This window comes from Camelus dromedarius, chromosome 2, assembly GCF_036321535.1.
Source record: "Camelus dromedarius isolate mCamDro1 chromosome 2, mCamDro1.pat, whole genome shotgun sequence".
In the NCBI taxonomy this organism is placed as follows: domain Eukaryota; kingdom Metazoa; phylum Chordata; class Mammalia; order Artiodactyla; family Camelidae; genus Camelus; species Camelus dromedarius.
The window spans coordinates 33,927,873-33,954,201 of NC_087437.1; the positions used below are offsets into that span (position 1 = coordinate 33,927,873).

At 41.7% G+C, this 26,329-nt stretch overlaps 1 protein-coding gene and 1 pseudogene across 1 annotated transcript in view; both read left to right on the top strand.

Moving 5' to 3' along the window:
* The first annotated feature begins 11,822 nt into the window (after window positions 1–11,822).
* Window positions 11,823–26,329, top strand: part of SCHIP1 (schwannomin interacting protein 1) — a 141,067-nt gene continuing 126,560 nt past the window's right edge. The window contains exon 1 of the mRNA XM_031449995.2: window positions 11,823–11,842. The gene's annotated coding sequence lies outside the window, so the exon portion shown is untranslated. The remainder of the gene's footprint in view (window positions 11,843–26,329) is intronic.
* On the top strand, window positions 13,924–14,242 carry LOC116152680 (cytochrome c-like; annotated as a pseudogene).

A 26,329-nucleotide genomic window follows, 5' to 3' on the forward strand; every position in this document is an offset into this window, starting at 1 on the left:
GAACCTATCCAATATATGTCTGGGGGTTTAACTGGACTAGTGAGCCCATTGACTGAGCAATGGGCCTACTATCCAAAGCAGAGTTCATATTCAGCCTGGCAACAAAGATAGTTTCCCATAACATATTTATAGCCAAGTAAACAAATACAGTTTCTATTTCAGACATGTTTTACTAGCTTTGTGGTAATTCTCAGACTTTGTGGTTAATGGTCATATTTATTGCTAATATTTGAAAATTTTAGAGTGTCTTCCTCTTCTCAGTAGACATAAAAGGAGAGGAGCTATAATTTATTACATTCTAAAACACTGTAGGCAAATATTTAAATTTAAATAAGACCTTTGTTCCCCTAGCTTGTCTTTCACAGTGTTCCTTGTTTGTCGTGCTCCTGTTTTCACTGGAAAGTAAATATTCTCTAACCTTCTTATGAAAAAGAGTAATAATCAACATGTCTTAAAGTACTCAGGTCAACGAGAGATTTCCTTCTGAAGGCATCTCATCAAATCCACAGTGATCTATAATTTTATTTACATTCTTTGCCAAGGTCAAATCAGGGGTTTAGGCTTCTGATGATTATTTCCACAACTGTGTGATGTATACACTTGGACAGTGTGTGTGTGTATATATGTATAGAGAACCGTGCGCACATGCATGTTTGTATGCATATCATTTTTTTCAAGCTCTTTCACATATTATCTCATTCAGTCGCCACAATAACCATATGAGGAAAGTGGGTGACCCATTATTATTCCCAAAGAGGCTCTAGGAGGTTTGGTGGCTTCATAAAGAGAACCCGACTAGTGAACCATCAGACCAGATCTGGGGCCTCTATTTCTGAGTCCAGTTCTCTTTTCCCTAAATGACATGTTTTCATATAAAAAAAAAATCATAAAGTATAACTGAAGGGCCTTAGAGTTCACATCCGTGCTCCTGGAGGGAAGTGGGAACCAGAAAGAGGAGTGGAGTGATCCTTTCAGTAGCACCTCTCCCACGCCCAGCTCCAGCAGTTAGAACCTGCTGCTGCTCGCAGCCAAAGCCTGCGTGTGGCCAGCGCTCCAGGAACCGGGTGCGTATTTTGCAGCCTCTTGTCAGAGTCCTTGACCTTAGTGCACCCAGAATTTAGGTTCTGGTTTGTTTCTTTTCAGTCCCCTTAGAGACTGAGGAGCTATCCCTGAAACTGAATATTGTTTTTCTTATTAAAATACTTTTATACTTTAACTCATTAATTTAGAAAAAAAGGGTTTCATAAAGATAAGAAATTAGAAATGACTACTAACCCCACCACCAGGTGTTTCCACCCCTGAAGTTTTGGTATATCTCCTTTCTCCCTTAGTCATCTCAGGCTGCTCTAGCAAGATGCCATAGGTGGCTTGGACAACAAATATTTATTCCTCATAGTTCTAGAGGCTGGGAGTCCAAGATCAAGGTTCCATACATCCAGTGTCTGGTGAGTGTCCTCTTCCTGGTTTGCATGTAACTCCCTCTTGCTGTATCCTCACATGATGGACAGAGAGGATGCTGGTTTCTTCCTCTTCTTATAAAAGCACTAACTCCATCTTGGGGGCTCCATCCTCTTGACCCCAGTTCATCCCACTCTTAACTAGGACAGGAAACAATACCTCATTTCTGCTCACACTCCCAATGGGAAACTGGCTCCTCTAAACCCAATTACCTGCCAAAGATCCCACCTCCAAACACCATAACATCAGAGTTTAGGGCTTCAACGTGAGAATGGGAGGGGGGAGGCAGGGATAAGTGACACAATCAGTCCATAGCACTTCTTTCTTTATAAATGTAAACATTTTAAAAATACTATGCTGTTTATTCTCTTTGTCACATGTTTTTTCCTCTAGAAATAACAATATATCATAAATATATTTCCATGTTATTAACTAGTCTTCTATAAGAACATTTATAATAGTTATCTCGCTGCATGGTGTCGCAGTTTACTTCAAATCCTGAGCTGGGCTTTTAAGTGATTTCTCTTCATCACCATTGCAGATATGCTCTGCTTATTTCATTTCCTGTCTCTTAGGGAGGGTGGAGCACCTAACCCTCACCCTACAAATAGCCCTTGGAAGAAGTAACCCCATACATCCTATGACACTTCTCTTCCCAGACAAACAATAGTTGACTGGATGAAGTCAGTCAATCTGTTGGCACTGAGCAAGCTATCAGTCTTAAATCAATCAAGAGTTGTAACTAAGAGAACCAGAAAATGCAGGAGAGAGTAGCCATTTCAAATGAAAGATCCTTGGCAACCTAATATTTGCAGCCAAAGAACCTTGACTTAAAAAACTGTGGTAAAGCTCAGGGATAAATTTTTTCCAACCTATTCATGATTATTGCTTAGAATAATGCTTCAAAGTAGGGTGCTAGCTCAACTTTATATATTTTTAAACTGTTTTGACATATATTGCCAGATTGCTTTCTAGAAATATTAAATATTAAATTAGTTTATTCTCTTCCCAACCATCACTAAAGGTTAGTTTTTCTAATTTTATTTCCAGAATGGTACCTCATTATTTCAAATTACACATTAATGAATTCCAAGTGAGCTTTAATGATTTCTGTGGGTATTAGCCATTTGTATTTCTTCTTTTGCAAATTGCTGCTTTGTATCATTTGCCCATTTTTTCCTGAAATAATCATATTTTTCTTATTGATTTGAAATAACTCTTTATATGTCACAGACTTTAACCTTGATCAGGATCTTTCTCATTGTGAGTTAGCGGGAGTTAGAAGGAAGGACAGAAAAAGATGAGCCAAGGATTTGGGTAAAGGTCTGCAGCCAAAAGAGGACAGGTCAGGGGCCACTCCATCTCCTGACCCTCCTTCCTCTTCCCTAGATGGGTCTTAAATGTGAAATACAAGTGTCACTGGACACCCACAGAGACTTTCAAATGAGTAGACAGAGATTTTTAGGGGAATTAATTTCCAGATCTTCACACTTCATATACCTTGTTCCTAAAATTGACCCTGAGAAATCCTTTTCCTACTTCAATCCTCCAATAGCGTTTGTCCCGTTTTACAAACCCTCATTAGGGTGATTTGCACTGGGCACGCTGTGCTTCAACGGGGAGGCGTTGCTATAACTGCCTTCGTTCCCATCTCCATGAACGAGGCTGCTCAATGTTTTTATTGAGACGCATTTTCAAAAATTAAACATTGTTTTTCTTAACAATAACCTGTGAAAAGTTGTAAAATATCCATGTTGTTTTGATCGGTTGTGGCATCTATTAATCAGGATAGTGTCAGCTACCTTACAGTAACCAATAAACTTAAAACTTCAATGGCCTAATGCAACAGAAGTCTGTTGCTACTTTTTGTATGACAGTCTGGTGCAGACAAGGGGGCTCTATGTGGGGACTCTTCTCCAAGGGGTCCTAGATAACTCTGCTTCATCTTGCATCTTTGCCATCTCAGAATTTCCCGCTTCCAGCAGGGAAGGAGAGAAAGAGAGAGAGAAAAAGAGCTCAGTTCAACCCACTCTTAACTAGGGCAGGAAACGATACCTCATTTCTGCTCACACTCCCGATAGGAAACTGAGAAATATAAACTTCCTGTACCTCCAAGAAGAGAAAAGGTTGTGGTGAACATAGCATTATTTCTGCTACAAGTATTCCTAGTAATGATTGTAATGATGACTCTGCTCAGATGAATTTTTTTAACAGTTTGAGCCTTATGGTCACAGATAAGAAAAAATTTTTTTTAATTTCACTTAATTTTTATAGGGAAATATGAAATGGTAAATAATTAAATACTCAAACACAAAAATACATTTAATCAGGATAAAATTCTATATGTGAATAAAAATAAGAATACAAGGGGAAAATGAAAAGATGTAAAATTTGCAATTCTTACCCAGTGACTGATAGAGGGTATCAAGTTGCTATAGTGTCTACATGCCATTGGATTTATTATAATGAGTTGGGTAACCGTATCACTTTAAAAGCCAATATTTACAACAGATCATAAATTATATCCTTTGCTACCGTTCAAGCTTTTGATGAAAATTTTTACACGACAACATAAAACTGAAGGAGGGTGCAGAGTTTTTCGAAATCCCTTTAGGAGATAGTGAACAAAAATGTTGCAGCCCAGTGCCCTGTCCTGTCTTTAGGGAAACCCTCCCCCAATTTGATTTCTTTATTTAAAAACCAATAAGAAAGAAATTAAAATGCACTGTGAGTAGAGCTGCTTCTGCTGTACTGGATTTGCAGATGCCGTGGACTGCAAAACACAGTAGTTTATGATACCAACTTCCCAGGAAGTCCAGGGATAGACCATGCTGCGTACAGAAATGTATTTCTAGGCAGAGTTCACACATCAAGGTAACAACCAGACAGACCCACAGTCGGCCACGCCCTGCTTAGCTTTGTGGTCAGGCTACTTGAGGATTTAAGTCTTCCACCCTGAAGTCAGTGAATTCTCACTGCCTTGCTCATCAGCCGGTGGTACCGAACCACGCTCCAAGTTAAATAAACATCCTGCCACTTTCCAGAAGAATCTAAAGCAGCCTGATTTTTTGACTGTCAAAGACGGCAGTTTTAGATAGGGGTCTAGCTCTCCTTCCTAAAAAGGCCCATTGACCTTTATTGCAAGTGAAATAGCTTATGGGAACAGGAAATGGCTAACCTCACTGTGCCATAAACCAGAGCTCCCTCCAGCCTCCCCTCCCGCAGCGCTGGCGTGAGGCCTGGAACAGCACTCCGCATAAACGTCTCCGTGCCAGTCCCCAGGTGCAAAGCTGTCAAGAGGTACAACTGGGGAGTTTCCAGAATTGCTTGGAGAGGCGATTGTCTGAGAATAATGCCGACTATTTTGCAGATGTTTCTTGACCGGAATTTGAGATCCCTTTATTTTTGTATTGGCTCTTTTGTAACTGGTATAAGTGACAACTGGCGATATACTGGGCACAAAGGAGAGAAGGCTTCCATTGAAAGGCCAGCGAGAGTGCCATCTGATTTGGAGATAAAAAATAAATTCTACTCTCTGAACCAAATGAAATTAAAAGTCCTAAAATGGAAAATTTCGTCAGTTTTTCGAACAATAAATAAACAAATGATTCTCTGACATTTATTGAGAATCATTTGCCAGGTGAAGAGCAACAGGAACTGAGAAGCAGGATGTGATCTGCCTAAAAGAATTCGGAAAGTCCTGTTCTGACCAACACCCAGCCTGTTTTGTCTTCATCACAGAATTTATCACCACCTGGCATTTTCTCCCTCATTTCTTTACTGGTGTCTCTCCCCACGAGGACGTAAGCTCTGTGATCCTTGAGACTTTGTCTGTTTTGTCCACAGCTGTATCCCCAGGGTTCTGAACAGAGCCCTGCTTGTTGTAGACTTTCAACAGACTTTTATCAAAGAATGAATCAGTTCTCACCTTCAGAAGGGGCACGCACTCACAAGGGACAGAAACTGAAACCCCCATATCAATAATGTTCATTTATTCATTCAGTTAAATAGACCTCAAAGCAATGAGGGGCTTGAAGAACTGATGGAGCTTATGGAAAGAATTAGGTTTCCTAGAGGAAGTCATTAGATTGGGCTTCCATTTCCTGGGCTAGTGTGGGGCTGGGGGACAGGGCAAACTGTGGCGCACACATAGGGAACATTGGTTCCACGCCTGTAACTTTGTATGAAATGAAGATTTGCTAGCAAAGCCTTCATGCTAGTCAAAAAATTATTAAGCCTTTGTTCAGGGCATTTCCTGGAACTTAACGTCAAGAGCTGGTCGTCCTCCTCCAAATGGGTGTCCAGATAATTCCTGATCCTGCCCTCATAGCTCAGGTCACATCCATGGCATCACCAAATAAAAAATTCAGTCTTTAAAAGGAGGCCAATCTCTAATCTAAGAATAATTTAAAGCGATCTCCCCCTGGTGTTAGTTCTCAAGGGAACATTTTAAATATGTAATCTACATGATGTCAGTTATGCTTTGGTTGTCTTGCTAGGGCCTTAGGGACAGACTTTCTGCCTGTACGTGGGTGGGTGAGCGCTTTCCAGAAGGGAATGTGTCTTTCCACTGTGGTTCTAGAAGATACCAAAATTGGGAAGAGAATAAGGGCTCTGGAAGTGGGCCTTATACTTATGTTGGAGATGATCTTTCTCCTCTTATAGGAGTGGGTTGTCATATTGTCCAGACTCCAAGACATAAGGATTCTCTTGACATCTGGAGACAGATGGAGACGGAGGCAGGTAACCCGCCTCATAGGGGCCCCTAAGGCCAGTCTGGGATGTGCTGTGCTTTTTCTCTTCCATCCACTTCCAACTTTCAGTAATGTCTCATTGTGCTTTATCCTTGAGTCGGCTGTCCTGTGAGACAGTGGGGAGAAGGTCTCACATCAGCTGGAGTGACAGAGGGGAGAAGGGCTTCCCTTCCCTCTTACCTCCAGGGAGGCCGGCACAGGGTGAGCTGCAGTGGTCACCAGCAGAGGACACCTGGGCTCAGAAGCACCTTGTGAAAGTCACTTGCAGTAGTGATGGCAAAGTAGGGAGGACAACGGAGGCCCTGCCTGCCTTGGGTACACTTCAGATGGCCTCTGAGAACACCTGGAAACCTGGAGAAATAGCTGAGGAACAGTTAAATGGAGAATTATCACACCTGATGGCCAGGGCTGTTAGAGCTACCAAACTTAGTCATTAAAAATAAACTCGTTCTAGATACATGCTTAGTAAAATTGAAATTTTATACATAAATTATTTTTATAGTGGTAAGGAATTAGCTATTCTGATTTTTTCCAAGGCAGCATCTTGATTCATGGGGAAATATAAGAAGATTTCCCATTAAAGAGAAGACAACATTGTCAACATATTTAACATATAATATTATTTAAGTACTACCCACTGGGATAATAGAAAAAATATATAAAAAATTGAAAAGGATGAGCAAAGATGATAACTACTTACAGATGGTATAATCAAAATAGCTAAAAGAAAGCCACATGGAAAATGACTGGAAATGATAAGATAATCCAGTAAGAGAAGTGGTTGTAAAATGCAAAAACCAGTATCTTTTCTATATAAGAACAAGTTAGAAAATGTAATGAAAAAATGCCCATTTAAAAGAGTGTTCAGAATAGTTAAATACCTTACAATAAAAATAACAATAAATGTGCAGGATATATGTGACTTGGAAGAATCTTGACAGAATAAAATGGCATTTTCTGTGTTTAGACTAAGAGTTAAGTATTATAAAGATGTCAACTCTCTTTAAATTAAATTATTAACTGAATGTGATACCAATAAAAAATGCCAATAGAATTTTTTTGGTTATTGTTGAAATCACATGTGCAAATAAAGATATTTATTATGCAATTAGTATAGTTGCAATAGCCTGGAAACAGTTTGAATGTACACCAATAGGAGGTTGGCTAAATTATGGTATATTCCCAGAGGATACCATTGTGATATCCCGCTATTTAAAAAAATAAGGGAGCTCTGCAGGCCTGGGTGTGGAATAATCTCTAAGATATATTGTTAAGTGAAAAGATCAAGTTGCAAAAATAGATACACATACACACAAATAACATATCATATCTATTGTGTGTATACATATATAAGGATATATGCACAAATATGTAGATATATTATGATGTCATTTGTTTAAACACACACACACTCCTACACACGTGTGTACTTCAGAGCATCCAAGAACATTTGCTGCTGGAGATGAAGAATGAGAGATGGCATAAAAAGAAGACTTGCCTTTTTACCATATATCCTTTTTATGCCATTTGATATTTTTACTATGTGTATGTCAGCTTTTCAAGAGAAAAAAGTTTTTAAGCAATAAAAGAAATAAAAATATAGATCAAAAAAGGAATGTTTGTTCAAGTTAACAGTATCAAAATGTATATGAGCATTCCCATCTACCCAGCTGGTCGACCTCCACTCAAATCCTAGAGAAATTCTTGCCCGTGTGCACAAGTAGATGTGTACAGGAAAGAGAGGTGTGGCATGGAGGGGGCAGCTAAAACACTGTCTATCTCTATTGTACCTACTGTTCACTTAGAATGTGAATAAATATTTATCATAACAAAAATTCAGAAACAAACCCATCAGCAAGGAGATATTTAACAAATTCTGGTACAGCTAAGTACCAGAAAATCCATACATAATAGAAAGTTGTTAATGTTATTAAGTGAAAAATCAAAATGCAGAACGACGTATGTAGTAGTAGTAATCTATTGTATAAGCACAGAAAATATATGGAAGGAAACATCAAACCGTAAATAGTAGATGCCTGAGTAAACAGTGTTTTCCCCAGTTCCTCCAAGCCAAGCCCGCTTCTCCCGGTCTCCTTCCAAGCTGCCTCCTGATCCGGGCTGTGCTGAGTCACTGCTGTAGCTGGGTCACTGATGTAGCCCTGGCTCCTGTCTGGCCCTCAGCAGCTCTTCATCGGGGTGCCGACCGCTTCTTACCGCCACTAAGGACAGTATCCTCTGGTTCCTCATCTGCAGCTTCTGGTGTGACGTAGCTCCTGGGAAACTTTGCCGGAGGGAGGAGTGATGGGACTGGTGTGTTTCTGTGGCTCCACTGTAGCCCCTACCAGACATCTCCAGGTCCCTCTAGAGGGAACTCTCCCTTTTCACTTTTTACATTTGTAACAATTGGCTTCTGTGTATTTTGGGAAACAAACAACTTATTAAACTGTAAAATAATGTAAATTGAAGAAATATCTTTGACATTCCTAAGAATAAACTGAGCCTTAAGCTTGAACATGAAAATAACACATGTAAACTGATATATCCTTACTGATGCCTCCCACATCACGTGCAAAAGATTGTGACTGCAGAAGGATCCATAACCACTCTTCTCAACCTGTTGTTTACTTTATTTCATTTCTTTGGTTTTTGTTATGCTCATTTTTTCTTTTCCAAAATAAGTAATACACTATTACCTGCTGTGTATTTAGTTTAAAAGAATATTAAGTAACCTTGATCAATCTGTGTCTTTACTAGCTACATTTCAGTTTACATTATTAACATTTTATTAGGGGAAAAAACTATTACTTTCCCTTAAACATTCTATTAAGTTCATTAAAATCATAATTTATTTACTCATTCATTTGGAATCACGTGGTCTCTCCCTTTTTTCTCCCTTCTCCCATGAGAGAAAATCGCTGAAATAATTTTAGAAAAGAAAATGTGACTACTGGGTCAAGAGCTATAAAAATATTAATGCCTCCTGATGCAAGTTTTCAGCATGCTTTTTATAGCTTAACTTCTTTGATTTTGCAGTACCTTCTAAGGTACAAGTATATTCATTTAGTACAACCCTCAACAGCTAGAAGCAGTACATTTTTTTTAATTTTAGTTAATTTACACCAAAGTTTCCCCTTGTATTCCTAGAATAAACATATCTTCTGAGACATACCTGTGTGTTTACTGATAAACGTTATCAGATTCAGAATCCCTCGCTGGAAGCCTTCCCACAAATGTTGGTGAGACAGCGTTCCCCAACATCACTAACACATAATGCTTTATCCTTACCAGGTCCACAAATCATGAGATATTCGGTGAAAGTGGACCTGGTGAGATATCACTGTGATGCACAGTCAATTCAAGGGTGAATGAAAGGCAGCGCAGGTGTGCGGTGTATGACACAGGCAGGCCCCACCCCCAATTATGGTGACTCGCTCAGCTGGCAGAGAGCTCCCCTGGGGTAATGGCACCGTCAGGAGGACCTCTCGACACTCACTAGTCTAGGCTGATGGCGTCGTTTAGACAAGCTCAGAGCAGAAAGAATGGCAAGGTCAGCGTTTGCGTAGCCAGGATTTTTTTTTCTTACTAATTTAAAAATAAAAATAGTAGATAACGTTTAAGACAATTTTAGATAAATTATATCATAGTCCAGCACTGTTATACAGCAATTTTCAGTTTTGCACATGGCCTTCCATTTCTCATAGGTATTTAGCTAGTTGTAATCATAGATGTTCTCTCTTCTGCTTCTTTCCGTTAACTTTATACCACACGCATGTTTCCATGCCTGTACAGACCTTTCATAATTATTACTTTTAATGGCTGTGTGAAGGCCACCATTTAATTTTATTACTCTGTCTATACTCAGCGCCTATTATAATATGTAATAAGTCCTGATGGGAGCATAGGATGATGCTAGATTGTAAGTGCTGGTGCCGAAATACCTCAGTTCAAATACAAGTGTCTTAACCTCCGTACCTTAGTTTTCTGGTCCGTAAAATGGGATGATGACAATTCCTACCACACAGGTTTGTCGTGATTAAATGAATTAATTTGCATAAAGTGCTTAGAACAAGCCCTGGTATGCGATAAGCGATCAATAAACGTGAGCTATTATTATTGATGTATAAATGACTTTGGAGCCTTCGAGTCATTTCTTGCTTTTGCTATTACAGATAGCAATGCAATGAACATCTCTGCTTATCAGATGTTTTGCTTCTTTTTAATTATTTCCTTAGATTAAATTCCTAGGAATCAGATTGCTGGGTCAAAGAGTTTATCGCAATGATTACCTTTTAAAGAAATTCCTTTAACCTCTGCCCTTGAAGAAAATGTGATTGCATGGAAAACAAATACTAGCTGATACAAAAGAGATGATAAAGCAAAGAGCTCATAGTTTTGTTTGACAACAACAATAATTTAGGAAAAATCCATTTTATTCATAAAACTATGTCCACATCATACAAAACCCCTGGGTTCCATTCAGTTGATTTAATAACAAGTATTTCCCAGTCGGCTCTAGGCCTGTTCCATGCTGGGTGTTAAGCAGAGTATGGAAGAAAACGAAATGGTCTTTGTCTTTAAAGACTTAAAATCTACATAAGAAGGTAAGATGTGAAACTAGTATGAGACAATAGAACCAGGGGCCAAATTATGTGTTTTTAAAAAATGTAAAATCCATGGCACAAATGCTAAGCATTAGGCATAACCATCTAGCAATAAAGAGACAATATGCAGTTGGCAGTAAGAAAAAAGTGCGTGACCATCCAAATGATAACTATATTAAGCTCTATGTTGTTCTCACAATCTGACATTTTGGAGTTGCTTCTAATCCACCTCAAACCAACTGGCCAGACTTGGCATTTGAATTGCATCAGCAGAAAGTGTTCGCTCTTGCTAAAACACACTCTCACCCTGCCGGTTGGAAGATAAAAGCACTGTCAGGCTTCAGCTGTGGGCTTTAGCCAAGGGGGCCCAAAAAGGCTGCTCAGGGGCGGAGATGGCCTTGGTGGAGAACTGTGTGCATATCTGCTCAGGAAGGGCCTCTGCCAGCTGAAATAACACCATCTCCATTTACCTCGTTTTTCAGGGGAGTGTGGCTAATGTGTCTTAAACAACCGAAGTCTCCCACCACCCTCAGTCGTCTCTCTTTAGTCTCAGTGTCGAAGGAAGAGGGTCGAACTGCCTCTCCTCTTAGAGATGAGCAAGATTATTGGTTTCCAGGAAGCCAAACCGGAAATAGAAGCAGAGCCCTTTCATGTCATTGAGGAAGACTTCCCAGTCACGGTAAATCCTTTCTGTAGGGGGCAAAACTCACATAAAGGGTTTTCCAGCCTTTGAAAATGGCCTGCCAAACACCGGTTCTTGTGCCTTAACCAGTGGTTATCCAGCTGCCCACTGTGTACAGATCCTCTTGGACTGACAGGCTCCAGATTCCCCCAGAAGGCTTAAGCCTCTGCTATGTCCAGAGAAGGAGCTGCTTTGCCCAAACAGGTCCCAAAGCAGACAAGTGAAACTGTCTTCCTTATATGGTGAAAAGCGCCCTGTCGCTTTAAGGCCAAGAGACTTGGCTGCAGACGGTCCCTGGGAAGTTTGCGGGCAGCCCCATCCTGTGTCTGATCCTTGCAGCTGTGCAGGTGAGTCCCCAATCCTTCTCTCCCCAGTTTGCCCTCTCCAGTCGATCTCGTGGTGTGGCCGGTTGGAAATGCTATTACAGAGGGCTAGAGAAATTCAGGGTCAGTTGAGATGATGTTGTTTGGAGAAGTTTGAGTTGAAGGGGAAAAATACAAGGTTACTAGGGAAATGTGCAGTAATGCAGCCACTGAGGATGCTTCTAACTTCCAGCAGGGAGGAGGCATCAAGGTTACGGGAAGCCCTGAGGCTTTCCAGGACAGGGCAGGGCAAACAAATTCAGCAGGGGATGAAGGACAGATTTTAGGTATGACAGGGGTAAGTGTGGACTTCTGAGCTACTGGTCAACTGCAAGTTTAAACCAAACATAGGTGGGAGGAAATAGTGCTTCTGCAAATGCTGAAGGCTTTGCAGGAGCTGGAGCTACAGGGCTGACTGCAGGCAGAAACTATACGTGAATGTTTGCAGCGTCTACTGGCGTGGAAGGCTGCAGCCTTAACCCTTTGTTCAGCCTGGCTGATTAGCAAGTAGAGCTTGACTGCACAGAGCAAGGAGTGGGGGTTGGGGTGGGGATGCCTGCGTGGAGTATTGCAGTAGGAGACTAAATAAATGGATGAGACTATGATCGTGGAACCGCATCTCTGGTAACCCATCAGTACCACCTGCAAGCTCGGCAATTCTGTGTCGTCCACAGGCAAAGAGCTGGAAGAAGTCTCGTTTAAACTGATTATTGCTGTCATTTACTAATTCAGTTTCCTGATTTCTTTTCCCCCATGGCCTGGAGCCTCCTAAGATATTAATTGGGAATTCTCTAATAGAACTTTTTAGCAGCTAAATATGCACTAACAGAAGCATGTGTCTAAGTGAAAGGCTGAGATGTATACAGTTGGGGTTGGGATTTTATGGATAGGACCAAAAGAAGTGGGTATGGCGGAGGAGGAGAAACGCCTGATGGTTAATTTGCAGTCTATCCAAAGCCCTTTAACTGAGCCCATTCATCAGCTATGGCCAAAAAATGAAGTCCACCCAGGAATTCTAAAAGATGCCAAATTATACGGCTGGGGTTGTCTACCCTCCTGGTTGAGTCTGGGGCCATTCATCATTCATTTGAGGCCAGTGGTTGCTCTACAGTTGTGTGGGGGAGTGAACACGGAGGCTGGATTAAAATTCCTTACATACCCCATGCCTATAAAAAATATTCATTCATCTGAGTAGTCACTGAAGAATTCTTTTTATTATTAACTAACAAGTGCTATAGCTACTTGTTTTCTAAAGACAGAATGTTCATGAAAAAAGGTTTATTTTATCAACAGAGACTTGTAAGCTCAAGGGTTCCTCTTTTTCACTTTTGATAGCTGGGAAAAGGATGATTGGAGCTTGCTGAATAGGAAGATCTGTTCTTGACTCTGAAAATCTCAAAGAACTCCACTTGGGTCTTACCCATTCAGAAAGGCTGATGTTCTGAGCAAAAAGTTAACTTTTGAGTTCCTAACTTGGAAGAGAGCAGGACGGGGGTATAATTTTACGTCATTTGTTTCAAGCTAAATCCAGAAGGCAGTGTCAAATATACTGCTTTCAAAGCCGAATGCTGCCAAGAAAAACAAAATTCAATCCCCAAAGCTGGAGAATCTCTAAAAGTAACAGACTGTGATCTTTTATAAGCTGAATTAAGGTATTTAAAAGGAAAAAAGATGTGGCTTTCTGAACATTTCACTCAGTGACCCTCGATCACATACTGACTGCACAACTTCTCTTAGGTTGTTTATTTCATCTGTGCCTCAGTTTCCTCACCGTTAAATTGTGCATTGTTGGGAGGCACTGTCCAATGAAGTGGAAAGATCAGTTGGAGCTGGAATTGAACAGTTCTGGGTTAAATTTCCAGTCCCTTCATTTATTCCATAACCTTAGGCAAGTTATACAGCCAGTCTGAACCTCGGTTTCCTTATTTATAAAGAGAGTGAATAATTAACAGTGTCATTAAAATTAGAGGAACCTACTGGTACATAGGTGCAGACTTGCGTGTCCTTGAACTTAGTGAGCAGGACGTCCTGCTCACAAGTGGGAACCTTTCTGTCTCCTGTGACAAAAGGGTGATTCTAAAATGGGTGATGCTGAGAAGGGCAAGAAGATTTTTATTCAGAAGTGTGCCCAGTGCCACACCATGGAAAAGGGAGGCAAGCACAAGACTGAGCCGAATCTCCATGGGCCATTTGGGCAAAAGACAGGTCAGGCCCCTGGATTTTATTACTTGGATGCTAGCAAGATCAAAGGCATCTCTTGGGGAGAGGGAACACTGCTGGGCTAGATGGAGAATCCCAAGAAGTACATCCTTGGGACAAGACATTAAGAAGATGGCAGAAAAGGCAGACTTGATAGCTTATCTCAAAACAGCTACTAATGAGTAGAAGTTGGCTGTTACCATACTTATTACAGAACAGAAGTATCTCACGACTTTACGTGTACCATACTTAATTGAGCTCCTACACCAGAATTCAGACCATGAATGGCAGATATGATACTTCTTTTGGACTGATTTATATAGATTGACTTGTGGTTAAATTAATAAGATCAGCTTTTTTAAATTTTGATATTAATTCCAGTTCAGCAAATGCTATCCATGTTTTCCTCTTCTAAATATATGACTGGACTTGATGAGTAATGCCCAACTATTCACAAAGATGGTGAATGCCATCTCAAAACCTATAGGAAGCTGGGTTTACATTTAAATTTATATGACTGGCTATATAACTATATTTAAAGACTGAGGCTATCCCTTCACTGTCTCATAGCAAGATGCACCTGCATTTCAATTTCCGTTCATTAGCCTGCTAAAGGCCAGGGCTGAAGATAAGCTGGCAATGTTCACATTATCTTCTTGGTCTTAACTATGCCAATTAAATTAAATTTGCTGTATCTAAAATGTTGCCCTTTACTTCATGAAAGGCATTTTAGTATGGTTTATATACATAATATCAAACAAAGAATATTGAATACTTTTCATATTTTATAGATGACCTATAAGCTACAACAGCAAACTTTGCTTGCAAATTCTATGCTGAGTCAAACTGAGTTATAATTCAGGATTGTCTTTTAAGCAGCTATGCAAAAGCACTGTGGCATTAACCTTTATGTATGATTGGTAATGGTGCTTTTGCCAGCTCATTAGAAAGATTAGAGGAATTACACCATCAGGAAAAATTTGTAAATTATGTGATCCTAAGGCTTAAGATAATGAAAACCAAAATCACAGATCAAAAATAGATAGATAGATAGATAGATAGATAGATAGATAGATAGATAGATAAAAAGAAGGGGGCAAAGAAGTAGAGGAACCTAGAATCCAGTGGAGCCTCCGTAAATATTATTTTACATTTCTTTCTTTTTTTCCTATGACTTAGGAAACTATATTGTTTCTTGGGGAGGAAATGAGTTTTGAGAGCGGAAACCAACCCTGGAGCACAACTTTAGAACCCCTGTTACTTCACCCCCTTCTTCCCACACTTCTTCAAAAAAGGATGCCTAACTCCCTAGGAAATCCAGTCCTAATTATTAATTTAACCAGGCTCATTGTTTGGAAGTTCTTCTTAAAGCAAACCCACTTCCACCTATTTTAAGTTCAGAGACATGGAAAGTAGCTGGTTGTTTTCCTTTGCTATAAAAATATTCCATATGCTTGCAGACAATGGTAAGCCATCTTGGAATCTCAGTAAGGGTGGTCTACCCAAAAGGTGGTTTAAACAGCATTTTTAAAGGAACTGTTTTGGTTGTTATTGTAAGCCACCTCTTCCAATCATTTCAGTAATAACCAGTTGCTACCTTTCTGTGAAATCTCCTAATATATTCACACACTTTAAGCACGTGGTTAGTGCTACTCTCAGGCTTTTCATCTTTCACTTCAGGCTGTTTTAAGAGTGGGGCTGCACTTTTAAACGGGAAACATTCCCTCCACCAGCTTAGAAAGGTGGCGATAAATTTCAGCAGCAGGAACATTCCGTTGGCAGTACAAATCACAGCACACACATCAGCTGGGAACTGAGGGCTGTCATTTTTAACTAAAGCAAGGGTAGGTCACTCCTACAGCCGATTTTCCAGTGGTGAATTAACACTGCCTCTGTTAGGAGACTGGTGTTTAGGATCCACACTTGGCCGCTTAAAGTAGCCGCGGGACTCTGGGCTAGTTCCTTTGTGTCTGAGCCTCAGTTCTGTGGTCTGCCTCGTGGAAAGGATAATAATGCCATGTGTGTGGCTGTGGGAAAGACAGGAAAGCTGGCAGTGCAGAGTCTCAATAATTATGTTGGATCCAAATGCTTGATGGTCTCTAACAGGGTCCTTGTACTTTGATAAGACACTAACCGTAAATCTTGTCTACACCCTTTAGACCCATCTGCAAGTATGAGTATGTGTCCAAGCATGTGTGACCTACACTTTTAATAAAAATTAAGTCTCACATTAGGTGGAACCAAAGAGAAGTAGGTGCTGAGGCAATCCTAGATGGTGCTGCAGGGGTTACCTTTAAACAGGTTTAAATTCTGCTGGGTCACACAGGGCTTCAGATTGATCTCACAGGTGGCAAAGAGCAGATATGGTATTCAAACTCAGATTGATCTGGGAAGATTTGATCTTTCCTCCATTCCAGGGCTGGCAGTAACTTGTATGTCACCTCCAATCCATCGGTAGCCGCTGCCGGCAGCACTGGATTGGGGAGTCCCAGTTGGAATAGATGCTCAGCAAGAGGAAGTTCTGGAAATAATGAGCTGTACTTGCCAAGGAAGCAGGAGTAGAGAGTGAGGAACTGAGTGCTGTGTATTTGCCATCCCCACACGATGCCTTGTTTGTGGATCCATCTGTCAACTACTAGAATCAGATGAGAGATAGGTACTGAGATTTGTTCCATGGGGAGCAGTGAAACTTACTTCCTTTTTTATCCACTTCTCTAAAGGGTGAATCTGTTTTTTGAGCCTAGATTTGAGAAGGTATAATAACCAGTAAAGTAAAATGAAATGCAGCTGAAATATAGATAGTAGTAACCGCCATGGACATTTTAACTTAAAGTGGTGGCGACAAGAGAATTGGTTAATTATAATCTCTCTATGTTATCTGTCTCTCAGTGTGACCTGTCTAAATAGATCACCATATACTGAAATAATCCACTGTGACTTAATAAGGAGGTAATGAGCTTTCTGGTTTTATTCCTCCCTCCATCACTAACATTCAGTGTGGGATTTGTTGTTTTTAGTGTCTTAGTGCTTACCTAAAAAACGAGTTTGATAATGGTTTTCTGCTTCTTACTAATATGTATGATGATGTGATTAAATGACATATAACTTTACGGCATCTGTTATTCAATCAACAAATAATTATATAAATTTATCCAGACTGCTCTCATGGAACTTACATTCTAGAGAGGAAAGACAGACAATAAACAAGGAAACAGAGAAGGAAATTGTATACACTGATGTGTGCATAGCATGTGCACACACGCTGAGTGTGTGTTGCTATTTTAGATGGGGTAGTCCAGGGAATATCTTTCTGAAGACGTGCATTTAAGCTAAGACATGAAAGTGGAAAAGGAGCCAGACGTGGGTAGTCTGGGAGCGGAGCAGTCCCTGCAGAGAAAAGAGCCCGTGCAAAGATCCTGAGGTTGAAGGTAGGCAGGGGGTTCAGATTAAGTAGGCTAGTAGGGATTTTCAGCTGGGGGTGATACAACCCTCATTCCCCTGCCTAGACGGTGTTTGATGTGCAGTTGGTGATCCGGATGCAAAATATGGAGTTGAGGTCCGAGCACTGTTGGCTTTTAGTGGGCAGGACCAGGGATGCTAAACATCTTCACTGCTTTGGGTGGACGCATATGAGAAGATGTGCCCTGCTCATACTGTCCTGCAGATATTGTCTCTGTCAAGAAATCCTGAAGAATCTCTAAGGCCAGGGAAAGAAGTCTGAATTTTATCCTAAGCACAGTGAGAAGTTACCGGGGAGTTGTAAGCTTTAAAGATGATCTTTGAAAGATCATTTTGGCTAGGGAGTGGAGTGTGAACTGTAAAGGGACAAGTGTGAATGCAGGGAAATTCAACAGGCAGCTCTTCCAGTGACCCAGAGTAGAGATGGGGGGTGGCCTGGGGATGGGGAGTAATGGTGAAGGTTTTGAGAAGTATTTCTACCGTCAAGAAGGAGACTGCTACATAAATATAAAATGCTATTTCCCATAGCATCCCTATGTTATCTTTTTTTTTCTTTAAAGATTTTACCATTTCGGAATCCGCTGGTTTCCTCTATCGTCATTTAAGAGAATCTTTGTGCCACCAAATTATAGACTTTACTCTGTCAAATGCAAGTCCTTATCCTCTTGCTCTTTAACCTCGCAGATCCGTGTGCGTTTCAAGTTGTTCACAGCTCAGGAAGGTAATCTATTTGATTTGGGCTTGTAAAAAGAGATAAAAATTACATGTGCTCCTTGAATAACAATATGTGATTTCTCTCTCTGAAGGGTCAGTAGGAATTAGCCTACATACATCATTTTACAAAACTAGTGCCTAATCACATGAATAACAGGGACCAAGTCTACATTTTTTTTCGGCTGAAAAAGTCACAGTAAGTGAACATCGAAATCTCTTGGAGAGACTGCAGGCATTTCACTCGGGCACTAAAGCCTTGCAAATGGTTTTCAGGTGCATCAGCTGCTCCCCGACAAAGGCAATTCAGTTTCCAGGATCTTAGAGAATCCCCCTCACTGCACTCTTCTCTCTGCTCCTAGCCATCTCTTCTTACTGTACCCCCGCTGCGAGTGGCCCCCAGACTGCCCTCGGAGTGTCCTTGCAAATACAGAGACCCGTAAAGCAACAACATGGGAATCCATTAGTTCACCTGCAGAAGAACCCACTTCTGAAATATCTGGAGGGAGAAGCATCCTGGTCCCCAGGCTGAACTGAAGAGGGTGGCAGGAGAGAGAGGAGACAGCTGACTTCAGGTTATCCCCACACCGGCAAATGGTTCCCCCGAGTCCTGAAGTCAGCAGGTGGGTCTTCCCACCAGAGTCTTGTGTCCCCAGAGCAGGGCGGATAGTCACCAAAGAAACACTGGGGACTGGATGCGGGCAGGCAGAACAACGCACCGCAGCCTCCAGCAGAGCTGGTGGAGCAGGTACTCACTGACCGCATCCTGCCTTCTGATTTTGAGGTGAAACTGAAGAAGAGAAACAGAAAGTGGACAGGACCATCCCCCACCCCAAGCAAATTAAATTATGTGAACCCACCACCCAGTCTGTGTAAGCTAAGCTCTCAGAAATTAAAAAAAGCAAGGAGTCTTGCTTAACTGTAAAAAAAAAAAAGGAAGAAGAAGGTCTACATACAGGTGTGGTCTTGCAAGAGGCGGGCCACTTCTCTGCCGACTGCAAAAGGCGGAAACCAGGACCATGTATTGGAAGGGAAAGAGCAAATGTTTTGCGTTAACAAATCCTGTCCCAGCTACTACCTAGCCATGTGAATTTGGACAAGGCCACTTTCTTAGGCTTCCGAAATAGAGTTGATCAAGAGTCCTCTCAGACTCCGATGTGTTCTGAGGCTGTAATTTAGAATTCAGCTCAAGATCATGGCTCCCCTAAAGCCTCTTGCAGAACAAACCATCCGCTTCCCCCGACTCCTATGTCTCTCTCACTCTGAGTCAATCCCTTTCTCCATGCCGCCCCCACTAGCTGCTCCTGTCAGCACACCTGGGACACCACAGCTTTTCTTTCTTTCTTTGCACAGCTCGCTCCCTCCACTTGCTCTTCAGCCCCCAGGAAGGGAAGAACCAATGTCAGGTTCTGTCTTGGAATCTCCAGGGGTTAGCACTATACTTACTAGATGTTCAATAAATGTTCATTGTTGAATGAATGGATAGGGAAGATATAAAAACAGAGATGAATGGGCCAAACCAAGCTGAAGCTCAAGGGCCAGCTTTTGCTAAAGGCCATATATTCTGCCCATAAGACCCTGGATTTCTTAGAATTAAAAATAGAGAGAAAAGGGAATTTTAGATATTGTAGCAATAATTTTCAGACATCACAGTATCTAATACCCTATGTCTCCACTGAGATACACCGATTTTACAGGATTTTAGAAATACTAGAGTTTTACCTAGCCTTTATGGAATGTCTTATATTTGTAAAAAGCTGGTATGAAATTGCTGAGTAGAAATTTCCAGATCCCTTACTTTATGACTTCATGCCTCTTGTTCTCAGAAGAAAAAAAAAAAAAAGCAAATCAGAAAGTTTAAAACTGCCTGCATCTTGTCTTCATAAGCTTTGATCCTTTCACTTATTTAAACTTCGTAACCATCCTGGCCTCATAATTAGAATTGCTAAAGAACACAGGGAGGCCATCTGGGAATAACCCCCCTGGCCTGTCTGGCCAAGTCACCAAAAATGGTCAAACCTTGCTGGTGTGGTGCTGGGAAGAGGGGAGGGGGCTGAGACTGCCAGCAGAGGTGGCCGGCAGTGTGACAAACCCAGGCTGGTCCAGTTCCAGGAGTTTGGATTTGAGGGGACTGAGATCTGGTGCAGTACCAGAACTTCTGGGCGGTGTCCAAGTATCTGATAAACTTTAGCCTAAACAGGGAGGATCACGCACAAGTGATTCCAACCTCAGGAAAGGGGTCAAAAGGAAAAGGGAAACGCAGCTGATTGTGCCTCTTCCTTGCACCGGGCCCCCTGCCGAACAGATGCTTCCGCAGGGCTGAGGCTGGAAGACACTGCCCCGCGCGCCACAGTGTGGAATGGCCAACGGTGTCCCCGAGGGATGCTGAATGACGGGTTCTTCCAGAATACCGTGCACGAGACAAGAGTAATGGACACCCAGCTTCAGCGAGGGGACGTGCTGTGTGCGGTTCAGCCATCCATTGTCGGCAACTGGGGTGGCCAGTGTCGTGAACTCAATTATTTTTAGTTTTCTGGTCCACTGTGTAAAGAAGTGAGCCCTTTTGGCCCTTGTTAGTGTTGCCCTGGGAGCAGAGGAAGAGACCACCTAGAGACCATGACACAGCTAGAGCTTTAATGACAACTATCAAGCCTTATTCAAACCAAAAAGAGCAGGGTTTTGGTAAGTTCCATGAGGGGAAGGCCCTGAGTGGGGGGAGAGCTGCTGATCACAGGGCTGCCGGGGGAGTTATGTCGGGAAATGTAACATACATTACACCTCTGTGACTGTTGCTAGGGCGTGCGCTTGGTGACATGAGGGGACTAGCACCAGTTTAAGTGCCCCCCACAGGCCTCTTGGCCAAACAACCTGGATGCTGACGCAGCGGTACCACGGAGTAGCTTTGCCCAACCATGCCTTTAGAGGAAAACCGTTAAGGAGAGGCAGGAGGTTAAGCTAAACTTCAGGATAATGTTGGGGAGTGGAAAGGAGAGACAGAGGGTGAAGTGTGGTTAGGATGGGACATGCCGAGGGCTTCAAAGGTACCAGGATAATCTGACTTAGAACGGAGAGGCGGGGGGTGCTGGGGTTCATTTGATCATTGTTCTTTACACTGTGCATGTATGTTTCCTGCCCTGCTGTGCATGTATGATATATTTTCTCTCTTTATTTTTAATTCAAGTATAGTTGACCCACAATGTTGTGTTAGTTTCTGGTGAGCAGCATTGTGATTCAGTTATATATTTAGACATATTCTTTTTCATTATAGGTTATTACGGGATATTGCGTGTAGTTCCCTGTGCTATCCAGCAGGTCCTTGTTGTTTACTTATATTGTGAATAGTAGTCTGTATCTCCTAATCCCAAACTCCTAATTTATCCCTCCCCTCCGACCTATTTTAAAATAAAAAGAAATTAAACTCCCTCCCCCAAAAATAAAGACCTATGGTCTGACTGAAAGGAACTGACCAAGAACTAAAAAATGTTGCCAAAATAAAGTCCCTAAGACCTTAGGTCTTAAAACATTAACCATTTAAAACATTAACCATAGAACCAACGTACCTCTCTCTCTCCCTCCCTCCCTCCCTTTCCGCCCACCCTTCTCCCCCTCTGGTAAAATGTTTGCTGACTGGAAAAAATTCTGTAGGAGTGAGAAGCATTAAAACTTATCTATGAATTACATTTGAGAGAAAATATTCTTTCCCCTCCCTTCCCATCCTGCTCACCAGGGAGGGACTGATTCAGCACACTTTCTTTTCCAAAGCTGAAAGGTCACAAATAATGCCCGCTCTCTGGAAGCTGGTGTTCTAAACAAGGTAGCCATTGAGCAGAAAGAAGCCTGCTTAACGTCAGAGTGTGCTCAGCGGGGCTGACGTACAGTCCAGTGCCAGGCGAGCGCCTCGGCCTGCCCTCAGCAGCCTTTCCCTGTGTCCGTCCCAGGTTCTGCATTATGCTCTGCGCGCCAGCTCAATATTTCTTATTTTGTTTTGTTCTTTACATGCCTCAAAAAGCTCATTTTTTTTTCCCTGAGCTCTGGCTTAGCCAAGTTCCCTATATTTGGTTCCTTTGATCTTTCCGTTAAAATCAATCTCTTCCTCTAATTATTTTCTGTTCCACTCCTTTGAACCCCTTCCAGTTGCCGCTATTTCTCAAGAAGCCAGGTGTTTAATAAAGAAATTGGATGAGGTTCAGGCAGAATCTAGGTAGATGCAGCTGCCTGCCCCCAGGTCACTTGTTGACTCCTCTTTAAGCGGCAGAGGTGGTTTACTGAAGGCACGTGACATTCCAGAGACATTCCAGGGCCCTGCACGAGGCAGGCGCTCGGTAAGTCATTACCACATGAAGGAGTTAATTGGGATCTTTTAAATGGGCGAGTTTATATTCCAATTTACACTCAATCTGCCTCCCCATCCCACCCTCGGCCCAGGTCTCTTTCTGCTCTCAGGTTTTTCTTTCCAGCCTAATCATTATTTCTTTGACACTTTAGTTTGCACATTTTTAAATTTAATTTCCTTCTGTTTCCTCATCTGTTTAACCTCATTAGTTTAGTTCATGTCATAAGATTTTGATAGTAACTTCACCAGCTTAGTGTTATTTATAAGTTATTCTATTTTACCCCTTTCTCTAAATAAGTGATAATCACATTCATATTGTCTGATTTTTAATTTCTCTTTATGAGAGAGAAGACTTTGCTTCTGTGCTTGTTCATTTTCATTGTTTTTCTAGCCACAGTGCAAGGGTCCACATATCCTCTGATTCTGACACAGACTGGGGTTTAGAATAAAGACCCTTATCTTAAAATGACAGGATGTCTGCGATTTGCTTCAGAATCATGTAATAGGAGGATTACAGGTGAAATAAGATTGCTGTAGGTCGACTGTTGCCAGAGCTGGGTGATGGGTTCGTGGGGTTCACTGTACTGCTCGATTATGTGAATGTTTGAAGGGTTCACACAATAAAAAGTTTTTTTAAATATATAGATGTACAAATAAGAATTGATCCATGGATTCCCTTAGATGTAGAGAGGGAATGCCTCCGTCATTCTCCAGCTATCCCTGTCATCGTCACCTCCTGGAGGGAGGTTCGGCGCTTCCTGAACATCCACTGTGAAGTTCAGCTCGTGCTACTTCTCTTCCTTTCTTTCCAGACTCTCGTTCTCACCTGGGACACCCCATCGTGCTGGTGTGTGGCGCACGCGACGCCTCGCGTGCGCAAGGCTGATTGTCTGCACGTGCATGCTCTTTCAGCAGCCCGCTATCCTATCCCTTGATTATATGTTAAATCGTTTTTTTAAGTGACGCAGATCTCTATCTGCTGACTGTCTAGCACTCTGGCTAAGGCCTTTGGGTTGTTTTGATAAAGAATTTACTTTTTATCAACATCCGTCCACACAGAAAACACGTGTATATTCCAGCCAGTTCTGGCTTAAAACCCTTCATGTCTCTCTGTCGACTTCGAGTTCAAATTCAGTTTCAGTATCCCTCACATCCAGCTCTTGCTTTCCTACCATTTCCAGCGTCTTTCTCTACTGTCCTGCAATACTTACTCTCTATTCCAGTTATCCTAACTTCTCTCATTTGTGGGTAACATCCTGCTTTCTTACATCTCTAAACTTTGACCATACTGTTCGGGCTGTCCTTGTGTCATTCGGCCTCTGGAGGACTTCTGTTTATACCTCAAGACTTAATGCAAGCATCACTCCTCTTGAAAGGCTTCCCTGAGCTGTCCACAATGCCCTCTCCAATATTTTCTTCCACTGCATTCTTTGACTACACCCCCACCCCGACTACTTTGAAACCCAACTGTAATCACTGAGGTTTTTTATTTCCTTTCTAGACTGTGAGTTCTTTGACCTCTTCCAACTTCTTCTCTCTAGAACCCAACCCAGTGCCTGGCACATAGTAGGTATTTCAATGAATGAGTAACTGAATGAATAGAGGAATGGAAACCTGAATGCTGCTGTCTGCTTAAGGTAGCACCTCCCCACCCAAGGGCCTTCTCTAGAGGTCTGGGTCAATGCTTTGGTCCTGGGCAGCCCCTCCAGGCTTTCCCTCCTAACTGCCTTCCCCAACCCACCTGACCTACCTGGCTCTAGCTGTAACTCGATTGACCCTGTCTCTGCTGAGTCCTTCCTATTTGGTGCTCCACCCAGAAGAATGTTGCCTAAAGTGTGATACACAGTAATTTTTAGGTGATACTCAGACAAGTGTCTTTCAACAGTCTTGCATTTCCATTCATATATATTTGGGAGGAGGGGGGATTGGGGGCATAAAATCTGTAATTTCACAGAGAATAATGCTTAGGATGAGACAAATGTCATCGTGCCCTGGTAATCAGCCTTACCTAGACCTCATAAATCAGGCGTGAGGTGTTCGAGCATAATCATAAATGTTCCAAGTCCTCAATAACTGAACCCCAGGCCATGCCAGTTAGAAGCACAGGCAGCCAGGAATCACACCAATAGGAAAGGACTCCCATCCCCTGAATTCTACAGGCACCTCTGTTTTATTCAGCTATATGTTGAAATATTACATCCTGAAGTTGCTGAGTATGTATGTATACACTTAAATATAACAGATAAAATAGTTAAATAACATACCTTATAAAAAATGTTTTGTAACAGGTAAAATAGCTTTTGAGCTGGCCAACCACGTCCTCATGGGAGTTCCGATTTTTAGTGGGTTAATACAGAAACTGACAGATCTGTTTCACTGGTGTGGGTCCTTACCTTTGTCTGAAACTACCAGTTAGGACTTCTAGATATTTTGATCCAAAGGGCCCATTATCATCAATAAGAAGCTTATATTCAGCCATATATTTTATAAGTCAATTTGAGGTATTCTTTTTTTATTTGGCATTTTTACTTTTCATTTTTAAAAGTTTAGCAGCATTGTTTTTAATACAATTTACTATATTTCATCAAACCTAATGTACCATTGACATGTAAAGCACCTCATTATTTCATGTGCTACTAAGAACAACAGAGATGTTGCCAATTATAACAAGCTGCCATTTTCTAAGATACATCCCAATTTCAGAGGCATTAAAAATTATTTTTGGAACTGATGAAACGTAGTATATGTACACTTCACTTCTATTTTAGCAGATAATACTTACATTCCATTTATCAGAGTGATATAAAATTTCCTCTTTGAATGAATTTAATTTAAAAACAAGTTGATTCAAAGAAAAATGCTATGTAAATAGGAGTAGAGGCGGAATATCGTATGGCAAAATCCTGGAGGTGGTAGCCAAGTGATTGTGACTTGCTCCAACAGCCTAGGACCAGATCCTGCCCCTTGGGCCCACCTGTCATCTCAGGCCAACCCCGCCACCCTCCAGCACTATGCCCAGATCCTACCTGAGGGAGAGCCTGGCTCCTCCACTGAGCACGGGGGAGGGATTTGAGCCATACACCTATGCTCAGGCTGCGGAATGTGGCTGTAATTCACTGAAGTTACTTTAAGAGAGTGAAAAGAGACTCCTAGGAAATAGACTTACCATAGGTATTGGAATCACACGGACTTACTTCTCTTTAAATAACAGCATACTCAGGGGTGTCTGGGTTTTGTTTTTGTTTTGGTTTTAACCCAAGAAGTAAGAAAGGAGGGGAAAAGAGGCTTTTAGTCTCTGTTGCTGGGCAATTTATATCCTGATCATGGCTATCTAAACACTAAACACTCAGTTTCACTGATTATCAAACCAAAGAATGGTCCACTTTGATTTTTCATAATAGATTTATTGTTGAAATAAATAGTTGAAAATAACTATGAATAACTTGAAGCAAAATGTATTTCATTGAGAAAGTACGGAAGGAGCTGATTTCCTTCTTCCAGAAGAGGGAAAGTGAAGAGGGAGGAGGGAAAAATGGTTCGGTCTCCCCTGGGGAGGCTCCATGCTTTTGTGCTCCCTCTCCCCGGCGGCTGCAGGGGCTCTGTGTTCATCATGCTTCCAGCTCCCGCTTCTGCACCTGACCCAGCCCTTGGACTGCTAGGCGCTGTGCACACTTCCCCCACAGCCAGGCACAGAACCCGCTGATTTACTCGGAGCTTATTCTTGAAGGTTACTGCGAGTCACTGACCAGATGCAACAGAGCACAAGGTCA